This window comes from Oncorhynchus clarkii, chromosome 12 (genome assembly GCF_045791955.1).
Source record: "Oncorhynchus clarkii lewisi isolate Uvic-CL-2024 chromosome 12, UVic_Ocla_1.0, whole genome shotgun sequence".
Classification (NCBI taxonomy): Eukaryota; Metazoa; Chordata; class Actinopteri; order Salmoniformes; family Salmonidae; genus Oncorhynchus; species Oncorhynchus clarkii.
Window position 1 is genome coordinate 86,301,341 of NC_092158.1, and position 26,848 is coordinate 86,328,188.

The 26,848-nt window shown below is 44.4% G+C and overlaps 1 pseudogene; it reads left to right on the top strand.

The window, feature by feature from the left end:
• The first annotated feature begins 280 nt into the window (after positions 1 to 280).
• The window catches only part of LOC139421568 (trinucleotide repeat-containing gene 6C protein-like), a 70,775-nt pseudogene continuing 44,207 nt past the window's right edge, over positions 281 to 26,848 (top strand).

A 26,848-nucleotide genomic window follows, 5' to 3' on the forward strand; every position in this document is an offset into this window, starting at 1 on the left:
GCCTAGACAGACGGCAGTTTAGATCAGCTGGGCCATCACTCCATTCCTCTGATACTATGTGACACTAGCATGGTGCATCAATGTTGAATGGAGACCGTGGCTATATTTAGCCAGCAGCTGTAGCTAGGCTTAATAGCTGGGCTGTGGGCCCCACAAAAATAAATATTTATGGATCTAATGGGTTAGCCGTGGTATGGAAGCACATCGGAGTTCTGAGGCAAATGTCCATCCACATAATCTCAGGTCTTCAACCCTAAAAACAGCCAGACAGTAGGAGTTGCCTATTAATAGCTCTGTTCTTTCCTGCTGCTGCTCTTTGGAACCAAACAGGCCAACATGGAGAACGCTGCAGCGGCTTATGGCTAGTCAACAGTTTTCCACTTAACACATGGAGCTACATGGAGCACTCAGCTCTGTTCCAAGCTAGTCTGTGGCCCATGCTGTGAGGTAACTCCCGGTGAAGTGTTAAGAGGACCAAAGCCGAGATTAGCCCCCGAGATTGGCTGATTAGCCCGTCGGCTGGCCAATCAGTGCATGGCTACGTGGATATGTGAGATACGGCGTTTTTTGTGTGCGATTTCTTTGAGACATTCGCCAGCCTACACACGTTACTATTATCAGGTCAGTTGTTTTAGCTTAGTTGCTAATTGTCTGCGTGAGACACTGCGCCTCCTTATGTTGTATTGAAGTCTGTGGTAGACTTGCCTTATTGTGCTTCAGCTTCTTTGCCTTCTGTTTATATTGTATCCTAATGGAAGAAGGGGAGCAGACTGTGTTGGTTATGGTAGTTGTGTTTTTATAGGCTAGGCATTTTTCTCAAACCTTCTCCCTCAGACATGTTGAATTCCAACAGAAACACACCTGATTTGGGCTCCCGTGTGGGGTGGTGGTCTAAGGCACTGCAGCTCAGTGCTGGTTCGATTCCAGGCTGTATCACAACCGTCCGTGATTGGGAGTCCCATAGGGCGGCGCACAATTGTCCCAGCGTCATCCGGGTTTGGCCGGGGTTGGCCGTCATTGTAAATAAGAATTTGTTCTTAACTGACTTGCCTAGTTTAAATTTAAAAAAAATAACTAAGCAAATTTGGTCTTTCTAGAGACTGTGTCAACCCTGATGCCCCGAAGACCGGTGACTAATATGCAGTGCACTGTGCAGCGGCCTAAAAACCTAACTGACTCTGGATCAGTGCTTAAGGGCCAACATCCACCACCTCTCCACCTGGCTGCACACTCATCAGGCCTCGGGAGCTCTTGTTGCCAGGCGATGGCACGGCATTGCAGCACATGCTTGGCTTACATTTTTAGATGCAATTTCTCATCTCCGGTTCAAGGAAACCGGATTCCAATTTATGTATTTTTCCATGCAGTTATTATTCTCCCATCTCTGTCCTTAAATGCTGGAGCTTTTTAAGTGAAAAGAGAAAAGGCCTAGGCTTATTAAGGCTAAATATAGGATCGGGCTGCATCCCAAATGCTCTGGTCAAAAGTAGTGGACAATGTAGGGAATAGGGTGCCATTTGGGACGCTGATACCCAACTCTCCTCTGGAACAGCTTGCTGCTCGTGAAAGGATGTGGAAATGTCAGGTCGTTTTTGTGTGTTTTTTTAATGGCTTTGGAGCATGTGTGTGGAGTGGAGGCTTGGCAGGCCTTTGTCTCTGAGAGCTGGGTCCCTACCAGGTAAGATGCAGTACTCTGAGGGATCTGGGGAGTGGCAGTTAGTACTGAGTGTGGCTGTGCCTCACTTTACCTGGGTCATTCAATACTGGTCATAGAGATGTCAGGCAGCCGGTCTAAAGCAGTGCACTGTATGGTGAATAACAGGGTGAGATGCAGCCTTACTCAGCCTACTGAGTCTGGGTTGTCTTGGAGGTGGCGGTAGGTACTGGCTGGATGTCTGGGGATTGAAGAATGGAGCCTCATATCAAGGGTTTCAGTAACACTAAGAGGACCACAGCTCTGGCCTCCACCAGCACCACAATGCCTCCTAATAATTTCCAGACCACACAAGTCATCCACACAATACAACCCGAGCCAATACAACCCGAGCCAATACAACCCGAGCCAATACAACCCCAGCCAATACAACCCGAGCCAATACAACCCAAGCCTATACAACCCAAGCCACACACACACGCAGGTCAATCTGTTAATGGTGTTTCTATTGTCTGTACATTCCCTCAGTAAAGAGCTGCAGTGAGTAGTTATAACTCTGCTTCAGAATGGAATTCATGGGAGGATTCCAGGTGTTCACGTGCAGACAGTCCTCACCTCGCCAGCAACCGCGTTGTAAAACAGGTCTGTCTTTTGATCCTCTGTTCCAGCCGAGAGAAGAAGCAGGGAACACGAGACCAGAACCATTTGATGGAAGAAAAGAAAAAGAGAAAGCAAGAAGAAAAGAAAAAGAAGGAAGCTGCTCAGAAAAAGGTGACGTCATATGGTTCTTGTTGTTTGGACACACTTCTATCATACTACCTCATACAGCACCAACCCCTGTTTCTATCATACTACCTCATACAGCACCAACCCCTGTTTCTATCATACTACCTCATACAGCACCAACCCCTGTTTCTATCATACTACCTCATACAGCACCAACCCCTGTTTCTATCATACTACCACATACAGCACCAACCCCTGTTTCTATCATACTACCTCATACAGCACCAACCCCTGTTTCTATCATACTACCTCATACAGCACAACCCCTGTTTCTATCATACTACCTCATACAGCACCAACCCCTGTTTCTATCATACTACCTCATACAGCACCAACCCCTGTTTCTATCATACTACCTCATACAGCACCAACCCCTGTTTCTATCATACTACCTCATACAGCACCAACCCCTGTTTCTATCATACTACCACATACAGCACCAACCCCTGTTTCTATCATACTACCTCATACAGCACCAACCCCTGTTTCTATCATACTACCTCATACAGCACAACCCCTGTTTCTATCATACTACCTCATACAGCACCAACCCCTGTTTCTATCATACTACCTCATACAGCACCAACCCCTGTTTCTATCATACTACCTCATACAGCACCAACCCCTGTTTCTATCATACTACCACATACAGCACCAACCCCTGTTTCTATCATACTACCACATACAGCACCAACCCCTGTTTCTATCATACTACCTCATACAGCACCAACCCCTGTTTCTATCATACTACCTCATACAGCACCAACCCCTGTTTCTATCATACTACCTCATACAGCACCAACCCCTGTTTTTATCATACTACCTCATACAGCACCAACCCCTGTTTCTATCATACTACCTCATACAGCACCAACCCCTGTTTCTATCATACTACCACATACAGCACCAACCCCTGTTTCTATCATACTACCTCATACAGCACCACCCCCTGTTTCTATCATACTACCTCATACAGCACCAACCCCTGTTTCTATCATACTACCACATACAGCACCAACCCCTGTTTCTATCATACTACCTCATACAGCACCAACCCCTGTTTCTATCATACTACCTCATGGAGCACCAACCCCTGTTTCTATCATACTACCTCATACAGCACCAACCCCTGTTTCTATCATACTACCTCATACAGCACCAACCCCTGTTTCTATCATACTACCTCATACAGCACCAACCCCTGTTTCTATCATACTACCTCATACAGCACCAACCCCTGTTTCTATCATACTACCTCATACAGCACCAACCCCTGTTTCTATCATACTACCTCATACAGCACCAACCCCTGTTTCTATCATACTACCTCATACAGCACCAACCCCTGTTTCTATCATACTACCTCATACAGCACCAACCCCTGTTTCTATCATACTACCTCATACAGCACCAACCCCTGTTTCTATCATACTACCTCATACAGCACCAACCCCTGTTTCTATCATACTACCTCATACAGCACCAACCCCTGTTTCTATCATACTACCTCATACAGCACCAACCCCTGTTTCTATCATACTACCTCATACAGCACCAACCCCTGTTTCTATCATACTACCTCATACAGCACCAACCCCTGTTTCTATCATACTACCTCATACAGCACCAACCCCTGTTTCTATCATACTACCTCATACAGCACCAACCCCTGTTTCTATCATACTACCACATACAGCACCAACCCCTGTTTCTATCATACTACCTCATACAGCACCAACCCCTGTTTCTATCATACTACCTCATACAGCACCAACCCCTGTTTCTATCATACTACCTCATACAGCACCAACCCCTGTTTCTATCATACTACCTCATACAGCACCAACACCTGTTTCTATCATACTACCTCATACAGCACCAACCCCTGTTTCTATCATACTACCTCATACAGCACCAACACCTGTTTCTATCATACTACCTCATACAGCACCAACCCCTGTTTCTATCATACTACCTCATACAGCACCAACCCCTGTTTCTATCATACTACCTCATACAGCACCAACCCCTGTTTCTATCATACTACCTCATACAGCACCAACCCCTGTTTCTATCATACTACCTCATACAGCACCAACCCCTGTTTCTATCATACTACCTCATACAGCACCAACCCCTGTTTCTATCATACTACCTCATACAGCACCAACACCTGTTTCTATCATACTACCTCATACAGCACCAACCCCTGTTTCTATCATACTACCTCATACAGCACCAACACCTGTTTCTATCATACTACCTCATACAGCACCAACCCCTGTTTCTATCATACTACCTCATACAGCACCAACCCCTGTTTCTATCATACTACCTCATACAGCACCAACCCCTGTTTCTATCATACTACCTCATACAGCACCAACCCCTGTTTCTATCATACTACCTCATACAGCACCAACCCCTGTTTTTATCATACTACCACATACAGCACCAACCCCTGTTTTTATCAAACTACCTCATACAGCACCAACCCCTGTTTCTATCATACTACCTCATACAGCACCAACCCCTGTTTTTATCAAACTACCTCATACAGCACCAACCCCTGTTTCTATCATACTACCTCATACAGCACCAACCCCTGTTTCTATCATACTACCTCATACAGCACCAACCCCTGTTTTTATCATACTACCACATACAGCACCAACCCCTGTTTTTATCAAACTACCTCATACAGCACCAACCCCTGTTTCTATCATACTACCTCATACAGCACCAACCCCTGTTTTTATCAAACTACCTCATACAGCACCAACCCCTGTTTCTATCATACTACCTCATACAGCACCAGCCCCTGTTTTTATCATACTACCTCATACAGCACCAACCCCTGTTTCTATCATACTACCACATACAGCACCAACCCCTGTTTTTATCAAACTACCTCATACAGCACCAACCCCTGTTTCTATCATACTACCTCATACAGCACCAACCCCTGTTTTTATCAAACTACCTCATACAGCACCAACCCCTGTTTCTATCATACTACCTCATACAGCACCAACCCCTGTTTCTATCATACTACCTCATACAGCACCAACCCCTGTTTTTATCATACTACCACATACAGCACCAACCCCTGTTTTTATCATACTACCTCATACAGCACCAACCCCTGTTTCTATCATACTACCTCATACAGCACCAACCCCTGTTTTTATCATACTACCTCATACAGCACCAACCCCTGTTTCTATCATACTACCTCATACAGCACCAGCCCCTGTTTTTATCATACTACCTCATACAGCACCAACCCCTGTTTCTATCATACTACCTCATACAGCACAACCCCTGTTTTTATCATACTACCTCATACAGCACCAACCCCTGTTTCTATCATACTACCTCATACAGCACCAACCCCTGTTTCTATCATACTACCTCATACAGCACAACCCCTGTTTTTATCATACTACCTCATACAGCACAACCCCTGTTTTTATCATACTACCTCATACAGCACCAACCCCTGTTTTTATCATACTACCTCATACAGCACCAACCCCTGTTTTTATCATACTACCTCATACAGCACCAACCCCTGTTTTTATCATACTACCTCATACAGCACCAGCCCCTGTTTTTATCATACTACCTCATACAGCACAACCCCTGTTTTTATCATGCTACCTCATACAGCACCAACCCCTGTTTTTATCATACTACCTCATACAGCACCAACCCCTGTGTTTATCATGCTACCTCATACAGCACCAATCCCCGTTTTTATCATGCTACCTCATACAGCACCAATCCCCGTTTTTAATCATGCTACCTCATACAGCACCAATCCCCGTTTTTAATCATACTACCTCATACAGCACCAATCCCCATTTTTAATCATACTACCTCATACAGCACCAACCCCTGTTTTTATCATACTACCTCATACAGCACCAACTAGAGGTCGACTGATTAATCGAAATTGCCGATTTTTAATTAGGGCCGATTTCAAGTTTTCATAACAATCGGCAATTGGCTTTTTTGACACCCATTCTGGCCGATTACATTGCACTCCAGGAGGACACTGCGTGGCAGGCTGACTACCTGTTATGTGAGTGCAGCAAGGAGCCAAGGTAAGTTGCTAGCTAGCATTAAACGTATCTTATAAAAAACAATAAATCTTAACATAATCACTAGTTAACTACACATGGTTGATGATATTACTAGTTTAACTAGCTTGTCCTGCGTTGCATATAATCGATGTGGTGCCTGTTAATATATCATTGAATCATAGCCTACTTCGCCAAACGGGTGTTTTTAACAAGTGCATTCGCGAAAAAAGCCCTGTCATTGCACCAATCAATACAAGTATATATTTTTAAACCTGCATATATAGTTAATATTGCCTGCTAACATGAATTTCTTTTAACTAGGGAAATTGTCATTTCTCTTGCGTTCTGTGCAACAGAGTCAGGGTATATGCAGAAGTTTGGGCCGCCTGGCTCATTGCGAACTGTGTGAAGACCATTTCTTCCTAACAAAGACCGTGATTAATTTGCCAGAATTGTACATAATTATAACATTGAAGGTTGTGCAATGTAACAGCAATATTTAGACTTAGGGTTGCCACTCGTTCTATAAAATACGGAACAGTTCTGTATTTCACTGAAAGAATATATATTTTGTTTTTCAAAATGATAGTTTCCGGATTTGACCATATTAATGACCTAAGGCTCGTATTTCTGTGTGGTATTATATTATAATTAAGTCTATGATTTGATAGAGCAGTCTGTCTGAGCGGTGGTAGGCAGCAGCAGGCTCGTATGCATTCATTCAAACAGCACTTTCCTGCATTTGCCAGCAGCTATTTGACTTAAAGCCCATCAACTCCAGAGATTAGGCTGGAAATACTAAAGTACCTATTAGAACATCCACTAGTCAATGAAAGGAAATACAAATGGTATAGAGAGAAATAGTCCTATAATTCCTATAATAACTACAACCTAAAACTTCTTACCTGGGAATATTGAAGACTCATGTTAAAAGGAACCACCAGCTTTCAAATGTTCTGAGCAAGGAACTTAAACGTGAGCTTTTTTACATGGCACATATTGCACTTTTACTTCTCCAACACTTTGTTTTTGCATTATTTAAACCAAATTGAACATGTTTCATTATTTATTTGAGACTAAATTTATTTTATTGATGTATTATATTAAGTGTTCATTCAGTATTGTTGTAATTGTCATTTATTATAAATATATATAAATAAAAATCGGCCGATTTAATCGGTATCAAACTTTTTTGGTCCTCCAATAATCGGTATCGGCATGAAAAATCATAATCGGTCGACCTCTAGCACCAACCCGCGTTTTTATGGTACTACCTCATACAAGCACCAACCCCTGTTTTTAATGGTGTAGCTTTACACAAAGCAAGATGATGATATCAGCCTCTACCCTGTGCCCTGCTCTATTCCTCTCCTCTTTCACCCTCCCTCCCTCGCTCCCTCTCTCCCTCTGCTCTGAACCGTGTCAGTAAGTGATCCCTTTCCACTCCGTTGGCTAAACAGGCTAACGTGTCATGCTGCTTCTCTTTATCACATGCAGCCTCCTGTGAGGCTGAGGAAAGCAGAGCTGAAGGGGGGAGCTGGCCAGCGTGTGTGTGTGTGTTCCTGCATACGCCACTGTACCTGTGTGTGTGTGTGTTGTCTGCCTCTTATTTCACTTTCTGGCTAACTAATCCACATGACCCACCAGGCAAAAGCCCCTAAGCTCAGCCGGTGGAGGGATGAACATAAAACATGTAGCATTATAATAGGCTAATAAGAACATTTCCCTGAACATTCTGTTCCAATGGAATGGGCTGGCTTTCAGTCAGAGCAAGGCTGAAGTGCAGGCAGCCAACCCAGTAGCATGCTAACGCTAGCAAGCTAACTCCGAGAGAGGAGACCTATTGATTGTCTGTTGCTTTAAATATTGACATAAAACACATACTTCAGTTAGGACTCCTTTCTTTATTATGTGTATTTGACAGGGACAATAGGCCTACACATCAACATTTCAATAAATGTGGCAGTTTTATCCAGCCAGCTCATTTTCATCTGTAGTCCCTTGTACTTGTGTTTTTTTTGTGAACTCTTTAAAAAAATCTGTTGCTAATATGTTCTTCCTCTTTCTTTCCAGGTCACTGAACAGAAAACCAAAGGTGCGTTGTTCTCATCTTTTCCAACATTCTGCAACCACTCCTACCTCCTATTACCTTAGACTGACTGACTGATTGAAAAGAGAGGGAGGGAGAATGACAGTCGGAGCAACAGAGAAAGTGAGAGTATGCACAGTGTGCACTTAGCTGGCAGGGTTTTGAAGTGAATTGAACCCAGAGCACTGTAGATAGAACACATCCTCTCACTGCCCTCTGTGCCAAAGCTCTTAATGAGCGAGAGAGAAGGACTGGCGAGAGGGAGAGGACCTGTTATGTGGTGTGACTGGCCAGATGGGGCCGGGAGGGGCTTATGTTTTGAGAGAAAGTCTCTAGGAAAGCTCATTAGGGCATCCGTTAATGGTCCTGTAACGGCCTTCTAGCACTTAACAGGAGGTTGGGGAAGTGGGGGGTTTAAAGGTCAAGATGAGGAAGGGACATCTTAGTGTAATAACCCTACAGGGTATAGTAGGCTGCAGGGCTGCATTTACTGGAGCCTGTCTGTGCTGCTGAGCTGCAATAATGAGCAGTAATCTGTGTTAGTTAGCTTTGTTAGCCTGTTTCCATCCAGTTAGCTTTGTTAGCCTGTTTCCATCCAGTTAGCTTTGTTGACCTGTTTCCATCCAGTTAGCAGTAATCTGGGTTAGTTTTCTTGGTTAGCATGTTTCCACCAAGCCATGTATGGCTGAAAAGTCCCCTGAAAGATGGCTGTGACACATTAGAATGTGGTGTTGGCTGTTGAGGAGAGCAGGGTCAGTGTGAAAGTGCAGGATAGGGGTAACAACAGGCAGGGAGAGGCCACCAGTGTAATACTGCACTTTTCTACTGTGGTTGGAATGGGGAGGCCCAACCTGGGTCTGATGGAGGGAGGAGGAGAATATATGTGGGGTAGGATGGAGGAATAGAGAGAGTGGGGTGAAAAAGGCAGAAGGAAATTCACCTGGCTTGTCACAAACATATTCCTGAGAAGGAAATGACAAAAGTGAAAGAAAGGGTCTGAAGGAAAGAGACTGCAGGAACAAAGTACATGAAAGAAACTGAGAGAGTATTGTGTGAAAGTGAGCGAGAACACACTAGTTTCCTGTCTACAGTTTACACATACAGTAAGCAGTGCGCATCGAGATCAACATAAAAGGCACATGTGTACCCACATGGCTAAGGCATACAGTACATTCATATAAATAAGTTCCCTCTGCCTCACCGACCTCCACTGGGACTGTGTATGTAGTATAGGCACTCATACAAACACAATTATATCAATGCATAGGTCAACAGACTTTTATGAATACATTAGTACAATCACATGTGCATCTGTATAAACCAGGGATATTCAACTCCTACCCTACGAGGTCTGTCGCCTGCTGGTTTCCTGTTCTACCTGATAATTAATTGCACACACCCGGTGTCCCGGGTCAAAATCAGTCCCTGATTAGAGGGAAACAATGAAAAAACACAGTGGAACTGGCTTTGAAGTCCAGAGGTTAGTTTAAAGGGGTCTAGATTGTCACATAGAAAAGTTGACAAGTACACACAGACACACGTGTCCTTATGTTTACAATTGGCTCATTCATCCCCCTCCTCTCCCCTGTAACTATTCCCCAGGTCGTTGCTGTAAATGAGAACGTGTTCTCAGTCAACGTACCTGGTAAAATAACAGATACAGTGGGGCAAAAAAGTATTTAGTCAGCCACCAATTGTGCAAGTTCTCCCACTTAATAAGATGAGGCCTGCAATTTTCATCATAGGTACACTTCAACTATGACAGACAAAATGAGAAACAAAATCCAGAAAATCACATTGTAGGATTTTTAATGAATTTATTTGCAAATTATGGTGGAAAATAAGTATTTGGTCACCTACAAACAAGCACGATTTCTGACTTGCACAGACCTGTAACTTCTTCTTAAGGAGGCTCCTCTGTCCTCCACTCGTTACCTGTATTAATGGCACCTGTTTGAACTTGCTATCAGTATAAAAGACACCTGTCCACAACCTCAAACAGTCACACTCCAAACTCCACTATGGCCAAGACCAAAGAGCTGTCAAAGGACACCAGAAACAAAATTGTAGACCTGCACCAGGCTGGGAAGACTGAATCTGCAATAGGTAAGCAGCTTGGTTTGAATAAATCAACTGTGGGAGCAATTATTAGGAAATGGAAGACATACAAGACCACTGATAATCTCCCTCGATCTGGGGCTCCACGCAAGATCTCACCCCGTGGGGTCAAAATGATCAGAAGAACGGTGAGCAAAAATCCCAGAACCACACGGGGGGACCTAGTGAATGACCGGCAGAGAGCTGGGACCAAAGTAACAAAGCCTACCATCAGTAACACACTACGCCGCCAGGGACTCAAATCCTGCAGTGCCAGACGTGTCCCCCTGCTTAAGCCAGTACATGTCCAGGCCCGTCTGAAGTTTGCTAGAGAGCATTTGGATGATCCAGAAGAAGATTGGGAGAATGTCATTTGGTCAGATGAAACCAAAATAGACCTTTTTGGTAAAAACTCAACTTGTTGTGTTTGGAGGACAAAGAATGCTGAGTTGCATCCAAAGAACACCATACCTACTGTGAAGCATGGGGGTGGAAACATCATGCTTTGGGGCTGTTTTTCTGCAAAGGGACCAAGACGACTGATCCGTGGAAAGGAAAGAATGAATGGGGCCATGTATCGTGAGATTTTGAGTGAAAACCTCCTTCCATCAGCAAGGGCATTGAAGATGAAACGTGGCTTGGTCTTTCAGCATGACAATGATCCCAAACACACCGCCCGGGCAATGAAAGAGTGGCTTCGTAAGAAGCATTTCAAGGTCCTGGAGTGGCCTAGCCAGTCTCCAGATCTCAACCCCATAGAAAATCTTTGGAGGGAGTTGAAAGTCTGTGTTGCCCAGCAACAGCCCCAAAACATCACTGGGGATCTGCATGGAGGAATGGGCCAAAATACCAGCAACAGTGTGTGAAAACCTTGTGAAGACTTGACCTCTGTCGTTTGACCCTTGTCATTGCCAACAAAGGGTATATAACAAAGTATTGAGAAACTTTTGTTATTGACCAAATACTTATTTCCACCATAATTTGCAAATAAATTCATAAAATCCTACAATGTGATTTTCTGGAGAAAAAAAATCTAATTTTGTCTGTCATAGGTGAAGTGTACCTATGATGAAAATTACAGGACTCTCATCTTTTTAAGTGGGAGAAATTGCACAATTGGTGGCTGACTACTTTTTCCCCCCACTGTAAATGTATGGTTTCCATCAGCCAGTCCCTAGCATGAAAGCAGCACGTATTGCCTTTGGTGATCGTCTCCTACCTCTCTACAGTGTCTTCCTGGCTGTGGCCTAGTTACAGCTCATCAGCCTCTCTCCATGCAGTTCTGGTTCATAGCCATTTCTCTGTCTCTATAGAGAGAGAGGTATTCTACCACAACCATCCAGGGTTACAACACAACCATGCCTTTTGTTCTACCACCACTACCATCTAGTGTTACAACACAACCATGCCTTAGTTTCTACCACCACAACCATCTAGTGTTACAACAGAGCCATGCCTTAGTTTCTACCACCACTACCATCTAGTGTTACAACAGAGCCATGCCTTAGATTCTACCACAACTACCATCTAGTGTTACAACACAACCGTGCCTTAGTTTCTACCACCTCCATCCAGGGTTACAACACAACCATGCCTTAGTTTCTACCACCACTACCATCTAGTGTTACAACACAACCATGCCTTGGTTTCTACCACCACTACCATCTAGTGTTACTACACAGCTGTGCCTGAATCTCTCCTGTCTATGGCAGGTAGCATGCCCCCACCCCATCAGACACCAGTCCTCCCTGTCTACTGGACCATCACCCATGTGGAGGCATTTTCTCCCTGGCGCTGCATAATGAGGAGATAGTGTAACATAGGGATACATACCCGGTAACTCTGTTAGCATGGATAGGTCTGTGGTAGACCTTGATGGATGGATGGATTAAGGAGGAGTCGGAGGGAACATACTCACAGCATCCATTCCAGGCGGAGCTGCAGCCACCACATTTACATAGCGCCATAAGATCACATTGTTATTCCAAATCTGCGGCGACACAACGCTGTCATTTCATAAGATTCATTTGCCGTTTCACATTGACTTAATTACACCCAGCGCTTTGTGTCGCAGCAGAGCCATAAATGGCAGTGTATTCCGGAGGGAACTTATTTATTCCACACGCTGCCGTCGCTGTCATGTTGTCTCTTCAGCGGCTAAACGCTATGAGAATGAATACAGTGAAGATGGATATTAGCCAATCACTGAACAAGGGGGGCATTCATTCAGTTGTTTATGCTGTATTGTCTAGGAGTATGTTTAGGTTAAAGCTGATATATGTCTTGTTGAGATTGTATATAGCAGAGGAGGCTGGTGGGAGGAGCTGTAGGAGGATGGGCTCATTGTAATGGCTGGAATGGAATAATGGAACCACGTGTTTGATTCATTCCATTCCAACCATTACAATGAACCCGTCTTCCTATAGCTCCTCCCACCAGCCTCCTCTGGTATGTAGCTGTATCAGATCAAAGTTTATTGGTCGCGTACACAGATTAGCAGGTGCTTCTAAATGCTTATGTTACTGGCTCCAACAGTGAAGCAGAATGGCTCGCAAATCACATATGTGATGTGAATTATACAAATGACTGAGATGGGACAGTGGCTGTATATGAGAGCTGTCATTAGGCATCACAGTGATAGATGCCCGTTTATTACTCACTCACTCACTCACTCACTCGCTCACTCACTCGTAAGGATTCATATTTTCCTGAAAATATGCCAAGTTTCAATACCAGGAATAGTTCCAGTACCCACTTTAAAGCGTTTAAAACCAAGATATGGTCACTATGCCAGGATTCTCCCCCAAAAAGAGGGGAGCTGTGCCACCTTGTTGGCTTGGCTGCGCCACTATGTAAAGATTTCAGCGCAAATGAAACTGATGTTTATTAATGATAGTTACTCGATCTTTGATCGTCAATGACATTGTTGTGAATTGCGGAACAAGTTGTTCATAAATTCTGACCTTTATCATGTTCCTCAATTATTTGAGTGCATTTCAGCACATCTTGACACAAAGCACACCCGGAGAATAGTGTTGTCCAATCATAGACTTTGTAACGGCAGTCGAACAAGTAAAATGACCAACGTTGTTAAGCTTGCTAGATAACCTCCTTCAACGAATGACAGAATATCTCCTATATTTGCCTAAATGGAGTTGATGATTATACAGACAGCAGATCAGCTCATCAGTAACTGGGAGATGAAGAGTGGAACTGGATATTTAATCTATTTATCTTAACGGGGACCAACTCTGTTTTAAAAATATCCGTATCTACGTTTGTTGATTCTCTACAGAAGCTCTCGTATGGGCAGCAAGTACGAGACAGCGCGGAGGAGATGTGCTAGCAGTATTTTCACATGCATAGGCCAGAGACTAGATTTGATCATGTAACCTATGGATTACAGAATGAAGTTAGGAATTTTCATGCTAGACAAGAGTTAGGATTTTAGGTTTCAGTGGGGTTGGGACTGGATAGGAAAATGGGCTGGGCTCTAGGACAGGAGAAGATATACTTTTCTCTCATGCCTCTGAATTGGTAACATAATTAATTTCTGTGACAGAGATGCCTATTTAGTGAATTGTGCATAGGCCTGTGAAATGTGTGACTGTTGAAATGAGAGGGCGAAGAGGCCCATGTTATTCTGTAGGCCTGCTGTAGCCTGCTGTAGATGTTTCCTGTAGGGTTTATTAACTGTGTGTGGGCAGCGTGTGCAGTCAGTCCCCCAGTGTTAATTATGTGTGTGCTGCGCATGTTGTGTATTTTGTGGAATTGCATTATTGCGGCGTTGGGGGGGAAATGTTGTAGGCTAATTTCCCGGGTCTTGTCATTTTGTTTTTGGGGAAACTGTGACCAGTCCCGGGATCCCAGTTATCCATGTTAATACCTACTCCTGGGTTGTCCAAGCCAAAGCCGACATTTCCAGCGACCACTCCATAACCCACACTACCTTCAGGAAGACATTCATCTATAGCTGTGTACGTTGAGGCGAGCAGGCCCAGTGTAAGGCTTGCGCTGGCTGCTGAGGGAGTTGTGGTGGGATGATGTATGGGGTGGACAGGCAGGGTTGAGTGGGCAGGTGAAGTAGCAGTGGAGTGTAGGAAACTGGGCAGTCAGGTAGAGGAGTTGGACTTAATGGGTTACTGGAATAGGGGACGCAGTGGGCCAGTTGGATCTCTCATTAGGCCAGTTGTATAACATTGACACTTTGTCACACACACTCCTACGTGTGTGTGTGTGTGACTGAGAGTTCCACCTCTGAACAGGTCTCTCTCTCTCTCCCAGCCACCAGCTGCAGCTACTCCCCAGCACATTCCACCAATGTTTTATGATGGGGAAATGGTGTGTGTGAAAGAAAAGTCTCCTGTCCTGCTAACCTGAACCAGCTCCAGTCCATGTGCCTTCATCCTGTCTGTCTGGCCTCCATCTTGGGTGCACACAAACACTCAAAGCCTTAAAGCTGCAATATGTAACGTTTTGGGAGACCTGACCAAATCTACATAGAAATGTGTGTTATAGATCAGTCATTCTCATTTAAATCAAGTCTAAGAAGCGGTATACTGTATCTGTCCTATGTGTGCTATTTCTATGGTTCCCGTTCTTAAGTGTCGTTTTTGCATATTTTACTTTGGGTTTTGTACAACAGCTGAAAATACAATATTTTGGGTTATGGAAAATATATTTCATAGCGGTTGAAATGGTACAATAATTCTCTACATTATACTTGCTTGTTTTGTCACAAACTGAAATTAGGCAAACCTATTAGAATTTTAGAAACCAGGAAATGGTGGGGTGATATCTGCATAGTGCATCTTTAAAATGTTTTAAATTGTTGAATAAAAGTATAGTGCCATTTCAATATACAGTAGTCAGACCAAGATGTTTTGAGTCCTCCTGCCTTTTAGAACTCTATATGAGTTATCAGGAGCCCTCAGAGAGCTGTTCCTCCAAACGACAGTCCTCCTGCCTCTCTGACCTCTGAGGGATCAGGAGACCTGGGAGAGAGCTGTTGAGGGATCAGGAGACCTGGGAGAGAGCTGTTCCTCTAAACTACAGCCCTCCTGCCTCTCAGACCTCTGAGGGATCAGGAGACCTGGGAGAGAGTTATTCCTTGAAATTACAGCCCCATATTTAATCAGGATTAATTAAGCCCTATCATCTCCACCTCCCCTCTGAGGCCCTCTGCTCAGTATGGCAGCTCAGCTCAACACGCTGAGGAGAGGAGGGGGAGACAGACGAGCCCCTCAGAGACCCTAAGGGAGAGACACACTCCACACACAAACATGGACGGATACATGCGTGTAAATGCACACACACACTCGTTCTTATATGATTGTTACATTAACCTCAGTCTCTCATCTGATCTTATTTTCAGATCAGTATCTTTATACAGTATTCTTCTGTGATTAATCGACTAGCTCATCTGGTTCTGATTAGGCCTGGTATCTATATGACTGATGTTACCCGTAAGCAACAGATGTGTTTTTTTGCCAACATTGACTGTCATTCATTGGTCTGCATTATGAAGCTATTCAATAATGTATTCAGCTCTATTGCACGCTGCCATCTTGGTAAGGCCATGACACATCCCATCATTTTCTTGGCTGCATTCTATTTTTACATCCATAGCTTCCCTGAACCCAATATGCCACAGTATTAAAGTCAACACTTGTATTGACTTGCTTTCCAAGACCCTGCTGTGAAATGGAGTTGAACACTTTCTCTCCTGAATGCAGCCCATTATAACAGAGAAGACCTAGTAATTAATCTCTCTGATCTACCCATGTGTTTCCCCCCCAAACATTGGGCAATAGTAGCCTGTTTAGAGCAGTGTGAGCTGTTGTCGGGGCCTCGGGTATGAAAGCTCTCCATTCAGTTCCTCTCTCTGGCCGATTTTAAAGACGTAAGCTATGGAAAAGCCTATAATTGTGTGTGTGTGGGGCCTGATTTGATGAGTGGAGAGCAGTCTACATGGTGCGAACACACAGACACTGAGACAGACAGATTAAGGGCACCTCAAACTTCAGACATTTGGCCTCCTTTTTTTACTTGTGTGGCTACGAGCCAAATAGCTTTGCACTTCTGTCATCTGATGAAAATGAATCTACTGTCTGCTGAATGTGTTTCACTAATGTCTTTTCTGTGAAGGAAAACTATAGTTGCACCCCGATCACTATTGAAGCAAAAAACACTGACTTTCAAAATAAAACGCAGGTGAAATGGTTTGAAACACAGAATGTTATTTATATTTTTTTGATTGTGTTTTGAAAATGCAGATTTTTGAACTCTAACATGACCCCTGGTGTGTGTGTGAGATCGTCAGAAAATGAAGGGCTCTTTTAAAGTGTAAAATGGGATCCCATTCCCGTCCTTTGCGTGAGGCTGTAGGGTCTCAGGGCCGTAGTTTGATGTGCATCTTTGATGAACTGGGAATCCACACAGCTCTCTCCAGCTGACGACTGTGTATCTTACCAAACAGGCTCATCGCACAGCTTAGAACTGTGTAATCTCTTTTTTTCACTATTTCACTGTATTCATCACACCTCATGGACTCTGTTTTTAGAGGAAGAATAGGGGTGTAGAGGAAGAATAGGGGTGTAGAGGAAGAATAGTGGTGCAGAGGAAGAATAGGGGTGTAGAGGAAGAATAGGGGTGTAGAGGAAGAATAGGGGTGCAGAGGAAGAATAGGGGTGTAGAGGAAGAATAGGGGTGCAGAGGAAGAATAGGGGTGTAGAGGAAGAATAGGGGTGTAGTGGAAGAATAGGGGTGTAGAGGAAGAATAGGGGTGCAGAGGAAGAATAGGGGTGCAGAGGAAGAATAGGGGTGCAGAGGAAGAATAGGGGTGTAGAGGAAGAATAGGGGTGTAGAGGAAGAATAGGGGTGCAGAGGAAGAATAGGGGTGCAGAGGAAGAATAGGGGTGCAGAGGAAGAATAGGGGTGCAGAGGAAGAATAGGGGTGCAGAGGAAGAATAGGGGTGCAGAGGAAGAATAGGGGTGCAGAGGAAGAATAGGGGTGCAGAGGAAGAATAGGGGTGTAGTGGAAGAATAGGGGTGCAGTGGAAGAATAGGGGTGCAGAGGAAGAATAGGGGTGCAGAGGAAGAATAGGGGTGCAGAGGAAGAATAGGGGTGCAGAGGAAGAATAGGGGTGCAGAGGAAGAATAGGGGTGCAGAGGAAGAATAGGGGTGCAGGGGAAGAATAGGGGTGTAGGGGAAGAATAGGGGTGCAGAGGAAGAATAGGGGTGTAGGGGAAGAATAGTGCTCTAATTGTAAGTGGATTAGAGGGAGGGCTGGATTCAGAGAGAGACTCAGATAGACAGCCACGGGGGTGGTGGGACTGTGACACACACTATTCTTTGCACCATGTTGTGATTGGTGTAGCCAGAGAACAGACCGCTAGCCCCGCCTCTTTGCTCCCTCCATCCGTCCCCAGTACTTCTAGAAGTATCTACGTCAGAGAGACCGCCATCACTCTAATACTGTTCTATTTAAAGACAGGATGTAGAATACTCCCAGTTTTAACAGGAAAATCCCCTCTGAATCAGCAGCAGGGAGAATTAGCCAGCGTAATTTATATGCATTCCATCTGCTTGGCCCATTGTAGCCATCTTTGGCTATAAACAAGGAGGAATGGATGAACGAGGAGGGAGGGAGGGGTAGGGAGTAGAGGAGAGGTAGAGAGAGAGAAGTCTGATGCGAGGCACACTCTAGCTCAAGAGCTTTCCTGCCTGGTTCCTATGCTGCAGGCAGGCTGAGGTAGAGCTGGAGCTAGTCAGGGGGCTGGTGGCAACAGCTGTAGCCCACCATGATGCTCTGATGCGGGGGCAGAGGGAGAACCAGGGGGAAATCAAATTTTAAAAATCAAATCAAATGTTATTAGTCACATGCGTCAAATACAACGGGTGTAAACCTTACAGTGAAATACTCTCTTACGAGCCCCGAAACAACAATACAGTACAAATATGAATAAGAAATAAAGGTAACAAGTAATTAAAGAGCAGCAGTAAAATAACAATAGCGAGACCTATATACAGGGGGGTACCGGTACAGAGTCGATGTGAGGGGGCACCAGTTAGTTGAGGTACTGTGTACATGTAGGTAGAGTTATTAAAGTGACTTTGCATAGATGATAACAAAAGAGTAGCAGCGGTGTAAATGAGGGGGAGGGGCAACGCAAATAGTCTGTGAAGCCATTTGATTTGCTGTTCAGGAGTCTTATGGCTTAGGGGGTAGAAGCTATTTAGTAGCCTCTTGGACCGAGACTTGGCGCTCCGGTACCGCTTGCCGTGCGGTAGCAGAGAGAACAGTCTACAACTAGGGTGGCTGGAGTCTTTGACAATTTTTAGGGTCTTCCTCTGACACAGCCTGGATGTCAGGAAGCTTTGCCCCAGTGATGTACTGGGCCGTACGCACTACCATCTAGTGTCTTGCTGTAGGAGGCCTTAGCAGTTGCCATACCAGGCAGTGATGCAATCAGTCAGGATGCTCTCGATGGTGCAGCTGTAGAACCTTTTGAGGATCTGAGGACCCATGCCAAATCTTTTCAGTCTCCTGAGAGGGAATGGGTTTTGTCATGACTATCTTGGTGTTCTTGGACCATGTTAGTTTGTTGGTGATGTGGACACCAAGGAACTTGAAGCTCTCAACCTGCTCCACTCCAGCCCCGTCGATGAGAATGGGGGCGTGCTCGGTCCTCTTTTTCCTTTAGTCCACAATCATCTCCTTTTGTCTTGATCATGTTGAGGGAGAGATTGTTGTCCTGGCACCACACGGCCAGGTCTCTGACCTCCTCCCTATAGGCAGTCTCATCTTTGCTACCTGCCCTTACCACCTGGGGGCGGCCCGTCAGGAAGTCCAGGATCCAGTTGCAGAGGGATGTGTTTAGTCCCAGGGTCCTTAGCTTATTGATGCATTCTCAAATAGGTGTTCCTTTTGTCCATGGGGGTAAAGGGCCGTGTAGTGCAATAGAGATGGCATCTTCTGTGGATCTGTTAGGGCAGTATGCAAATTGGAGTTGGTCTAGGGTTTCTGGGATACTGGTGTTGATATGAGCCATGGCCAGCCTTTCAAAGCACTTCATGGCTACAGACGTGAGTGCTACGGGTTGGTAGTCCTTTAGGCAGGTTACCTTAGTACCTGTGCCCACTATGATGGTCTGCTTGAAACATGTTGGTATTACAGACTCGGACAGGGAGACATTGAAAATGTCAGTGAAGACACTTGCCAGTTGGTCAGTACATTCTCGCAGTAAACATCCTGGTAATCCGTTTGGCTAAGCGGTCTTGTGAATGTTGACCTGTTTAAAAGGTCTTACTCGCATCGACTGCGGAGAGCATGATCACACAGTCTTCCGGAACAGCTGGTGCTCTCATCCATATTTCAGTGTTATTTGCCTCGACGCAAGCATAGAAGTAATTTGGCTCATCTGGTAGGCTTGTGTAACTGGGCAGCTCTCGGCTGTGCTTCGCTTTGTGGTCTGTAATGGTTTGTCAGCCCTGCCACATCTGTCGATGTTTGGAACCTGTGTAGTACGATTCGATCTCAGTCCTGTATTTACCCTTTGCCTGTTTGATGGTTCGTCGGAGGGTATAGCAGGATTTCTTATAAGCCTCCTGCTTAGAGTCCCACTCCTTGAAAGCGGCAGCTCTAGCCTTTAGCTCAGGGAGGAGGTTGCCTGTAATCCATGGCTTCTGGTTGAGGTATGTATGTACGTACGTACGTACGTACGTACGTACGTACGGTCACTGTGGAGACGACGTCATCGATGCACTTATTGATGAAGCCTGTTATTGCCTATAGCCTGTTATAGAACATGCAACTCCTATAATGAAGCACCTAATAAAACTTAATTTTCAAAGATTTACCCAAATGCAATTAGCGGGAAACACCGTTCTCAACAGAGCACCTAATGTGAGCAGTTCCATATGTGACAGAGATGAATATCTCTTTTAGAAACGTAGAAAGAGGGGGAATCTAAAAGCAGCTACTATGATGGGTTGCTAATATGACTAGGATAATGCATTTGGCTTCTGGACAACAAAATAATGTTGATATGAAAACCAATAAAATAATAGCCTCCCTGTTTCTATGGATGGATTTTCGCACGGCTACTTTGAAGCAAGGTAAGACTGATTCATTTGACGTAAAGTGAAACCGTTAAGGTTTCAACCTCACACTGCAAAGTGGTGGGTGATGTGCTGATAGTCAACGGTAGACAGGCCTATGCTGCTGAATTCACTCCAGCAGCCTACGCAGGCTTTTTGAGGAGATACTCTTGTGCTGTCTGACAGATGGTAGGCTATTCCGCTCCTCAAACTAGGCTGTGTATGCTGTGCTCGTGTGATAAATTAAAATGCATGACGACTAACAAATACACATGAACCAATTGTTAATTCCACAAAATTATGCAAATTTACTCTAGACCGATAAGCAAGACCGGTCAAATGTGTTTTTGGGGGCTAACCGATTAACCGGTAACATCCCTAATGCAAACGTATTGAGAAAGATTATTAGAAAATACAATATCATTGAGTAAAGGTATTTATTGGTGCTTTGATAAGGTATTTGAATTGAAGGTTATTTGTGGATGTGAATCTAAATGTACTTTTTTATTTTAAGGTTGTTTTGATTTGGGGTGGGGTCGCCAGAAATTCTGGCCAAAAAAATGGGGTTACCCCAGTCTCAGGGATGGCTTACTCTGGAAATTCCTTTGTCTCTACACAGTTAGGTAAATCTGCTGTTAGTTTCTTTGCACCTTACTTGTGAAAAAATGTATGTTTGTTTGTTTTCTTTGACTGTGTTGTGTATCTCTGCTTTTCATGTTGTATTAATGTGTATATTTTTGTAATTACAGGCCTCTTTATAAGAGACCTTGGTCTCAGTATGACTCCCTGCTAAAATAAAGGTTAAATAAATGTATTTGTATGACCCCGTTCTGTCCTCTTCCCCCTTACTGTGGGCCTCCCGGTTACATAACTGTGTGTGTGAGCTGTTCACCGTTCACTGCACAAACATTGGGCTGTGGTCAATGGAGCAGCACCGTTCCCATACAGCGTCGTACGCAAAACCCACACATGATTTTCTGTGGGTTACTTAATCAATAAGGCCTGGGGGGGTGTGTGGTATATGGGCAATATACCACGGCCAAGGGCTGTTCTTGGGCACAACGCAATACCACAACCCCCCGATGTGCCTTACTGCTATTATAAACTGATTACCAATGTAATTAGAGCAGTAAAAAAAAAGATTCATACCCGTGGTATATGGTCTGATATAGCACAGCTGTCCGCCAGTCAGCATTCAGGGCTCAAACCACCCAGTTTATAATGAGCTTTTTACTTTGTGAGAATATTTAGCCACAGGATTGTTTCCTGTCTCACACATTGATTCTCTCGTACTGTAAAACACATCACAATCTCACGCTGGTTTGTTTGGCTTCTGGTCTGTGTTGCTGGATCCTGCTGATGTTTTTACTAGTGTTGCCATGCCAGATCTTTCTCTCTTGCTCCCTCTGGCTGTGTGATTTTAACAGGCATGTCTTTGTTTAGACTGCATCCCACTACTGTCAATGTGTGTCTGTGAGCATTCATCTATTCCCAAGTTATTTAAATCACAATTTTGGTGAATAATTTTTTGGGGAAGCATAACAAAACAGTGGAACATGAAACAATGAATCAATAATCTGTTTGCAAGGAATGTGTCAGAGCGCGGTATAGTCAACTTCTTTTGCTGGGTTTTTAACCCTCTGTCTTTTACCCTCACCATGTTTTCTACTCAATACACTTACACATACATTAACATATTGGTAATTGAGCAGATGTTCTTATCCAGAGCGACTTACAAGCATCTCTTTTACTTGGTATAATAGGTTAGCGCTCTGCCCCATGCTTGTGTCCATTTCAGGAGGACCTTTCTAGTGCCCGAAAATAAAACGCAAATTTACTAGCATGGTAAAAATGATCATCCATTTAATGAATTAAATGGAAGAGCGGCAGTAGGCTCTTTGCTGACTATCACGTTTATTATGTAAGCACCAGTACAGAGATTATGACCAGAATACATCTCGTTTCAATAATGCACCTGATGCCCGTCGTTCCAAATCTGATCCTCTTGCTACTTGGCCTCTCCTCATACGGATTGAGCCCTGACCTTTTTGAGCACTTCCCCTCTGTTGCTAATACTTAAGGTTCTAGCCTACAAAACTGCTAATATTGAGCCCGGAAATTAATGAGTACAGTACTACAGTACTAGGCTACTAAGAAGCTAAAACAGTTAAGGCAATACATGAAAATAGTACTTAGCTAGCATGCTTAATGGTGCTTGCTAGCTATTGCTGAGGAAATTAATGAGTTGAGTAATTAGCTAGCATACCATGCTAAACAGTGCTAGCTGGCTTATGTTAATGCTAGACTGAGGAAGTGGGTGAGTGGAGTTTGTCATAGGGGCTGGAAGCGGAGACATAATAGACGGTCAGGGTGGAATGTAAATGTGAGAACGAGAAGTCACGGCTAGGTCAGTAGGATGGGTGGGGGGGTTACAGAGGGAAGAGTAGCTCTAAAACCGCTCTCTTTTTCCAGGGTTAGGATGTGATTGTCCTTATAAACACTGATCTAAGATCAGTTAGTGGGCTTTGCCTTAAGCCTACTAATGCTTAAGATGGAGGGATGGTGAGCTGATGATGCCTCGGTATCATCAATAGACTGCTAAGCATATGGATGTGTCAATGTGTGTGTTGAATAAATCAAAATCAGCTTCTGCCTGGCCTTAACTTCCTGCCTTCTCTCTCTTCCCTCCACAGTGCCAGACTCAGCCAAGCCCGGCCCCACCCCTCCTCCCCCCGCCAACCCCAGTGCCACCCCGTCTGTGCCCCCCACCAGCAGCAGTGGCAGTAATGGCAAGCGCGCCCCCTCCAGTGCCCAGCAGCAGTCCCAGCCCTCGCCCGCCCAACAGCGTTACCCGCCAAGAGAGATCCCTCCGCGCTTCCGCCAGCAGGAGCACAAGCAGCTGCTGAAGAGGGGTCAGCCGCTGCCCCCTGGGACCCTTCCAACTGTACCAGGACGCCCCGAACCTGACTCGAGTCAGAAATCCTCTGGTGCATCGCACACAGGTTAGCACTTTACTTTGAGCTTTTTCCTTTGTGACCTTTTGACCTCTGGGAATGTTCCACAACCCTGAACTTGACCACAGTTGACTGTCCAACTTATTTTCTCTATGATTATGTGTTGTACATTTTATTTCGTGGAGCTTTTCCGGGATTCATATCTTATATTGATGATAGTTGAAGTATTTTCCCTGTATTTTGTTTAGTTTGCCACTTTGCATTCTCCTTTTAGATATGTATAGTGTATGCCATTGTTGTTTCCTTGGGTCTGCTGTGTATCACACTGTGCTCCAGACTGCTGTCTAGTTCACCTGCAGGGCTGTGTGCACCGCTGTGTGGGAGGATCTGTTGTGTTCGTTGTTTGTTTTGAATGTGCTCCTCTACCTGGCCTGGGATTCTAAATATAGAGAGTCAATTACAGCAGGGGGCCACTGTGGAGGGGTGGAGAGTAAACACAGCTGGCGTGTGTGAGAGAGATTTGATCTGATTTAAACAACCTGAAGACCAGTCTAAAGATTTCAACTCAGTCATACTTAGTTAATATATGTACATTTTGTGTGTGCAGGGTTTTTTTCTGCATAGACAGTATTGGGCGGGCCACCTAATAGTGTTGCATGGTATACCGACCCTTCTGTACTTTTTCAATACAAGAACATGAAAAATGGTTCGGGACTAGAATTTATTTTATTTCCGGTACTTCTGTCAAATGTGTCTCATTGATCAAGTCTGTCTATCAGCGCAGCCAATGTCCACCTTATAGTGCGAGTGCACCGTGCCTGCTCCACTTAGCTTGTACTGGGAGTCTGGGCTGTATCATGTTAGCTCCCCACTCATGCTGTACTGGGAGTCTGGGCTACATCATGTCAGCTCCCCACTCATACTGTACTGGGAGTCTGGGCTGTATCATGTTAGCTCCACTTAGCCTGTACTGGGAGTCTGGGCTACATCATGTTAGCTCCACTTAGCCTGTACTGGGAGTCTGGGCTACATCATGTTAGCTCCCCACTCATACTGTACTGGGAGTCTGGGCTGTATCATGTTAGCTCCACTTAGCCTGTACTGGTAGTCTGGGCTGTATCATGTTAGCTCCACTTAGCCTATACTGGGAGTCTGGGCTGTATCATGTTAGCTCCACTTAGCCTATACTGGGAGTATGGGCTGTATCATGTTAGCTCCACTTAGCCTATACTGGGAGTCTGGGCTACATCATGTTAGTTCCCCACTCATACTGTACTGGGAGTCTGGGCTACATCATGTTAGTTCCCCACTCATACTGTACTGGGAGTCTGGGCTGTATCATGTTAGCTCCACTTAGCCTATACTGGGAGTCTGGGCTACATCATGTTAGTTCCCCACTCATACTGTACTGGGAGTCTGGGCTGTATCATGTTAGCTCCATACTCATGCTGCACTGGGAGTCTGGGCTACATCATGTTAGCTCCACACTCATACTGTACTGGGAGTCTGGGCTACATCATGTTAGCTACACACTCATACTGTACTGGGAGTCTGGGCTACATCATGTTAGCTACACACTCATGCTGTACTGGGGGTCTGGGCTGTATCATGTTAGCTACACACTCATGCTGTACTGGGAGTCTGGGCTGTATCATGTTAGCTACACACTCATGCTGCACTGGGAGTCTGGGCTACATCATGTTAGCTCCACACTCATGCTGCACTGGGAGTCTGGGCTACATCATGTTAGCTCCACACTCATGCTGCACAGAAGTTAACACACTTGAATGATGCAGCACTTTACAATGCAAGAAGATACCAGTCACTTTGTAGGCTAACGTTTCTTGCTAGCTTACAGCTGAAGCTACAGTGGTTCCTCCTTTAAAGGTTGCGTCATACTGCAGCATACCTTGCAGGCTGATGCAGAATTCTGTGCTACGTTATTTAATTGTCAGCCAGTTTTACCGTTAATGCAAGTTAGTGTTAGTTTGACCACCAGAGGGCATCTTTGAGAAGCGTTTGATAGTCTTCAATATTGGCATTACTAGAGAATTTATAACCTTTTCTGTAAGAGCATAGTGTATGGGATTGTTTTTAAGAAATTTACCGTAATTAATTTGATTAATATTATGGTGTTTCTATTCCAAGAAAAATGAAACCCTCAGGGTTTCCGTTAGGATGGAACGGAAAATATGGCGCTGTACAGCGTGACAGTCAGGAGTAGGCTACAGTACTAAGAGCATAAGAGGATTGGAGGATTCTAAATTAATATCTAAGGGGCATAACATTTCCTCACCCTAATTGTAGTGTAACCAATACCCAAACGGAGATTCAGTGAAAATAAAAAATCTCATTCATTTGTCAAGACCAGTCCCCGTGTTGTTTCATAGCAACGCGAAAGGATGCTGAAATAGCTATAGCTTCAAATCCTATTGCTTCTATCTTCAATATACTTTTAAAAATAAATAAGGACGGAACGGAAAATATGGCGCTGTACAACGTGACAGTCTACAGTAAGCTACAGTACTAGGCTATTCAACTAAAGAATCCCAGTGTCGTGCTGGCACACGGGAGTCCGGGGTTCAATTCCCTGACTGGGAGTAAGGAGCAGGCTGTCCTTGTAAATAAGAATTTGTTCTTTAACTGACTTGCCTAGTTAAATAAAGGTTACACTAAAAGCACAACATTTGTACACCCTAATTCTATAATTGTAGTCTTCTAACCAGTACCGAAACAAAATGTATCAAGACCGGTCCCTATGCTCGTCTCAGAGCAGCGCAAAATGGTGCTAAAATAGTTGGAGGCTATTGCTTCAAATCCTATTGCTTTTAACTTCATTATGCTCTTTAAATAAACAAGACCTACACCACTTTTAACAGCACATTACTCAACACTAGTGAGACTCATGTCTCCTATAGTATGCCTACAGTATATTGAAAAATATGATGTGACTCTCCGCCAATAATTACATATTGGGGGATTCTAAATTAATTAATTAATTAAAATTAACCTGCATCTGTAGCAACGCATTTTGCACTGCGATGCAGTGTCTTAGACAGCTGCGCCACTCAGTAGGCC